At 33.7% G+C, this 6,011-nt stretch overlaps 1 non-coding gene across 1 annotated transcript; it reads left to right on the top strand.

Annotated features, from left to right (window-relative positions):
* Positions 1-581: 581 nt before the first annotated feature.
* Positions 582-685, top strand: LOC111550068. Its single transcript, XR_002733912.1, has one exon. It is a non-coding gene; the product is annotated as a U6 spliceosomal RNA (small nuclear RNA).
* Positions 686-6,011: the final 5,326 nt, after the last annotated feature.

The following is a 6,011-nucleotide window of genomic DNA, read 5'->3' on the forward strand; positions in this document are numbered from 1 at the left end:
TTTTTTTTTTTAATTTGGGGATTCTGCTAGGTCAACTTCTAGTTTTGTAATATTCTACAATTGGAATGAATCCTCATCATAAGAGAGCGGTGTTCTGCCTAAGTAGAGAGTTCATCCAAACTGTGATCAAGCTTGACAGATGAACCTCTTCTCAAATCAGATTGTGAAGTAGGCACTATGACACTCGAATAAAACAGTAGAGTTACAGTAAAGGGAACAATATCCTCTTTATTGCCTTTTCTTCACAGTTCAGAACACACACCAGTCTGGCTAATTTGGAAATGGTGACAGTAATGGTTTGTAAATGCATAATTGGAAGATTTTAAAAATTTTAACATTTCATACTTTAAATGTGAGGTAAAATCAACAGTGAAAATGAAATGCCTATCCAGCAAAAATAGCTCCAATTGGCTCATTATTCAATTCTGCCATTCTCTTTCTCATTCAAAAGGCCCGTATTTGCCTTTTCTTATCTATGAAGATATTTTGGAGTCTAAAAGGATTGTTGTCATAAACAAGCTATAATGTATAACCTTGGCTACTTTCTTCAAGGATGTTTTTAAGAATAAAATAAAACCTTGGTGCTTGCTTCATTAATATAGATACTAAAATTGGAACAGTGCAGAGATCAGCACAGTCCCTGTGCAAGGGTGGTTCACACATTTGTGAATCATTCCATAGTTTTCAGTCTTTGAATTGGAGGAGATGAGAGTATGGAGAGAGGATGGAAAAGGGGATTCAAGGGTACTTGATCTCTATCACGAATATTTTACTTATATTAATAAAAGTTCATCTTCACGTATGAGTCAAAGTGTTAGTTTTATGTTGCTCTCTACTGTCTTTGTGTTTAAATATTTAAAAAATATTACAGCAGTCACTTCATTTCCAGGTTTTTATTTCTTCTAATTTTATTTATTTATTTATTTATTTTTATTTATTTATCTATCTATGTATTTATCTATTTAGAGACAGAATCTCAGTCTGTTGCCCAGCCTGGAGTGTGGTGGCCTGATTACAACTCACTGCAGCCTTAGCCTCCCAGGCTCAAGTGATCATCCTAACTCAGCCTCCTGAGAAGCTGGGACCACAGATGTGTGCCACCACACACAGCTAATTTTTGTATTTTTTGTAGAGACAGGGTTGCCTAGGCTGGTCTCAAACTCCTGGGCTCAAGCAAGTCTGCCTGCCTCATCCTCCCAAAGTGCTGGGATGACAGATATGAGCCACTGCTCCAAGCCATGTTCAGTTTTTTAATCTAAAGAAAATAAATCAGAAGTGTATGCTAAGATGTATGCATAAGAATATTCACTTCAGCACTATTTATAATAGAAAAAAATGGAAACAAGCTAAAAGTTGAACAATACAGAAATGGTTAATTATAGCAAAGTTATATGATTATTATGCATTTATTTGGAAATCTTACTTTCACTATGTTTCTTATTGCTGCTGTAATATATTACCACAAGTCTGGCATGGTGACTCACACCTGTAATCCCAGTTCTTTGGGAGGCCGAGGCAGAAGGATTGATTGAAGCTGGGGAATTGGAGTCCAGCCTGAGTAACATAGCAAAAGCCTATCTCTCCAAAAAAAAAAAAAAAACAAAAACACACACACACACACACACACACACACACACAAATAAAAAGCTAGCTGGGCATGGTGGCATGAGCCTGTAGTCCTAGCTACTTGAAAGCCTAAGGTAGGAAGATCGCTTGAGCCCAGGAGTTCGAGACTGTAGTGAGCTATGAGTGTGCTACCGCACTCCAAACTACAGGACAGAGCGAGACACTGTCTCTAAAATAAATAAATAAACACAACCTTTGTGTCTTAAAACAACACGAATTTGTTACCCTACTAGTCTGGTGCAAGGGCAGAAGTCCAAAATAGGTCTCCAGGGAAAAAGAAAGAGATTGGCAGGGCTGCGTTTCTTCTCGGGGGAATACTTTTCCTGACTTTTCTCAGCTTCTGGAGGCTTCCTGCATCTATTGGCTCATGGCCCGAACCTTACATAGCTCCAGCCTTTTGCTTTTATTGTTACACTTTCTTTTCTACTGACTCTGATTCTTCTCCCTCTCTCTTGTGATTATATCATGCCCATCTAAATAATCCAGAATCATCCATCTCAAGGTGCTTAAATTAATGTCTTCAAAGTCCCTTCCACCATGTAAAGTAAGATATTCATAGGTTCTGGGAATAAAGACGTGGTCAACAAACCAGTGGGAAATTAGGATATCTCTTCAACTTTTATATCATTTATATACACATATATCAACTATTATATACATACTTGGATGCAATTCACTACAAAGCAAATTAGTTCCTCTCAAAAGTTGTTTTCTTATTAACTATTGTTTTTAAGTTGTGTAAAGTATAAACCTCTGTTTGAAGTGCATCCTTCAGTGTATAACATGAATTCTTGCCCCAGATATCAGGTGACTTCAGTCTTACATGTGTATATCATGCAGGTTGGCAGTTTTCCATTCATTTTGTTGGATAATACCCAGATATCTACTTTTAGAAATTAAGCAAGCAGGAAAATGAATCATTTGTAAGTAAAGGTCTTAATCTGCCTGACTGGCACTTTCTTCTCTTTTCTATGTATCAAGGACACTTAAGCGTTGGAAGGAACAATTTGATGCTATATCATTCCAGATATCTTTTAAATCAGAGTGTATATAGTACACACCAAATGACTGGCATGCAAGTTTCTGGTTTCAACCACAAGATTAACAAAGCCTGGATGAGATTAACAGAGACTGGAGAATCTAGCATTTACTCTTCCATTTCACTTGATTTTCTTTTTTTCTTTAGTTATGCTACATGTTTTGTTTTTTTTCTATTACAGAAAATATTCTATTGTAATTAACAAGTGTAACTATTAACACTATAATTTAAAGATTCATTAAAAAGCAAAATTTAAAGACATTCAACCACATGAGTATAATAATCAATCATGCCCTTTTGGTGGTTTAAAATGCTATTAGAGCCTTTCCCTTCACATTTTGTGAGAAAATATGAGTCCTAATTTCTCCTCAAATACGAATGAGATATGTGAAAACAATGTAATCTTTCAAAAGGCAGCCATTATTTTATGTATTTGTGCTCTGTGAGAACCTATTAATCTTTCAAAAAATTATTTGGTGGACTTTTTAAAAATAAAATTTGGAAAGTCATCTGAATTTTGGAAAGGTTGGTAAAGCCTGTCTCATTCTATCATCAACTATGATTTTATTACTTTCGGATATAATTTCCAATTATAATCCCAAGCCAATAACATGAGAGCTATTAATGCACAATTAACTATACATCAGATAAATTATCTTTTCTTTTTTACTTAAAATATTCTCTAGTGTCATATGGAAACCATGTATTGCTTTGAAACCAGAAATGTTAAATTCCATATTTTTAAATCCCAAATCATTGATAACTCTAAATAACTGTTAAACTGTTGTAATTTCTGTTGTTTTTTCCTATGTTTCTAGTTTCAATTAAAAGACGAGATCAAGATTTTACTTATTACCTGTGTCTTGGAGCTTGTCACCCACACTCTCTGAGTATCACATTTCTCCTCTGTAAAGCAAAAACAACAATCCCTTCCTTAGTTCAGAAGGTGGTTGAAAAAAATAAAATAATATAAAACCACATGGTAAACTCTACTGCAACTAGAAATGCAGTATTATTTTCTATCGGAAATATTAAGTAGTTAGATAAGCATCCCAAATTTATTATTTCAGGCACTTGAAACCTTAGGCTTGGAATGTTACAATGAGTAAGTTATACCTCTTTCTACCACCCTTTCTCCATTTTGTCACCAAATTATTTTCTCAGAGATGTTATGCTCTTCACTAGAGTCAGCCTCCTTAGACTCTGTCTTTCAAAGCTGTCTTTGATATTGCCTGCATTTCTTGGCTCTTCTCCAGTAGCCCTGAAACTTGATGACGTGCTCTTCACCCAAGTCATCAAGTTTTAAACCTGTATTCTTTCTGCCTCTGTTAACTTGCTCATGTAATTCACTTTAATGGAAATACACAGTCAACCTCTTATGGTGTCTTCACTTCTTGTCCTATCCAGTACTGAATATGTAACCCTATCGCCTCTGAGAGAAACCCTAGTACAGAATGTGCTCCTTCCTCTATATATGCTCACTGCTTTTAAAAATACCAACAGTTTTCAGGCCCATAGTTTGCTTTCTGGAGCTCATATTTTTATCTATTTAATAAAGTTGGTACTAAGCTCAAGATGTTTTCAAATTGCCCTTATATCTTACAGTGCAGAATCAACAGATGAACCACAAATAAAAACAATCATGAAAGAGGATGAAAAAAAAAAAAAGAGTGGAGGCAAAGTTTTGAGGTGTTGGGAAAAGAAATCACTATCCAGGACAGTGAAGTAAAAAATATTTGGAGGAGAAGAAAAAAATATATATATATATATAAACAATAAAATAAACAAAGAAATGAAACAATTCAAATTCTTCCCTTGTCTGTTGATTCTTGTTTGTTTTAATGGTTCCCTTGTGTTTTCCTCTAAGGATTTAAAGACCTTTTTCAAGTTGGATCAGTGGGAAAAAGGAGACATTCAGCATTTCTTGCTGCTTAATTTTGAAATGTAAATCCTTTGAATTTCACTGTTTCTGAACATTTTCTCCTTTCAGTTAGTACGGATAAGAAGAGTGGTCATGATTCAGTACCATTTTGGTATCTCTGAGTTATGAGAAAATGTAGAAACATTTTGTTCAATGTCTTAAGGAAGAGATCTGCTTTCACAATTAATTTATTCACTGTTTAATTATTTATTATTTGAGCTTTTAATTAATTATTTGAACTTTTTTCACTGATACCCAAGGCTCTTCTGTTAAACATTGATGAATTTATTAACACTTTCTTAAAAATCAGATAAAATAGGAAGTGATAGTCAATTTTGCTTTTAATTTTCAAGGTTTTCTTGAGGGGACAATCTTCAATTTCATTTAATTGTACCCATGTTTTAAATGTAAAAATAATTTAATCCAGTGTAATAGAAAATATGAACATTATAAGTCACATCATGATAATAACTACCATTTATTTACTACCTACTATATGTCAGGTGCTCTATATACATATATCTGATTCTCACAAAAATCTGAAGTGATCAGTATCTTAATAGACATTTTATAAATGTGCAACCCAACTTTTTAAGTGAATATGTTGCTCAGCTGATCAATGACAGAGTCACGTTTTTAATCCAGTGCGAACACATATACACATTTTTGACTGTGCCATACTGAACTAGCCAAGCATTTTAAAAATTATCAAATGTCTTCAAACTCTATGTAGCTTTTGTAAAAATGAGACAAAAGAAAACATATAGGTTCCAAAACCTCTAATTATTTAAAATTCATAATAGCGATCAACCAACTCTTCTATCCTGTGGTATGCCATGCCTGCAGAAACCTCTAGGTGTCACTAGCAAGCCTAACGCATAAGTAGAGAAAATACAGAAAAACAAGGAGACAGAAGAAAAGAAAAACAAAGAGAGAAATAAAAGAGAGGATACCACCACCATTTGGCTATCAGAGACCCCTGTTGGATAGATCTACTTTCATATCAAATGCATTTTTGAAAATGTGTGTGAAAGTCTCATGTACGTTAATCAGATAATAGTCAAATATCGGAAGAGTGTCTCTTCTCAGAGAGTTTAAAGAAAAAATAAAAAAGCAATCTCTTTTTGTTACATTTAATCTTACATGATAAAATTCCAACATTTTATACATATTAAAGTTGTTTTTGTTTGTTTGTTTTAATTTAACAACCAAATACAGGGTAGACCTGCTTAAATCTAATCAGAATCTGGTTAAGATATATTTTTAAAATCTTAAAAGTTTTCTACTGCTATTTAAAATGTATTAGGTTTATGAGAGCCATAGTTCTTGTCAGCCGAGTCAGCATGTTTTATTTTTCAGTTTTCATATTTTTTTGTCAAGCGTTAAGGACAAAATGAAATAAGATTAAAATAATTATAAAACCTC

Source organism: Piliocolobus tephrosceles, chromosome 9, assembly GCF_002776525.5.
Source record: "Piliocolobus tephrosceles isolate RC106 chromosome 9, ASM277652v3, whole genome shotgun sequence".
Lineage (NCBI taxonomy): Eukaryota > Metazoa > Chordata > Mammalia > Primates > Cercopithecidae > Piliocolobus > Piliocolobus tephrosceles.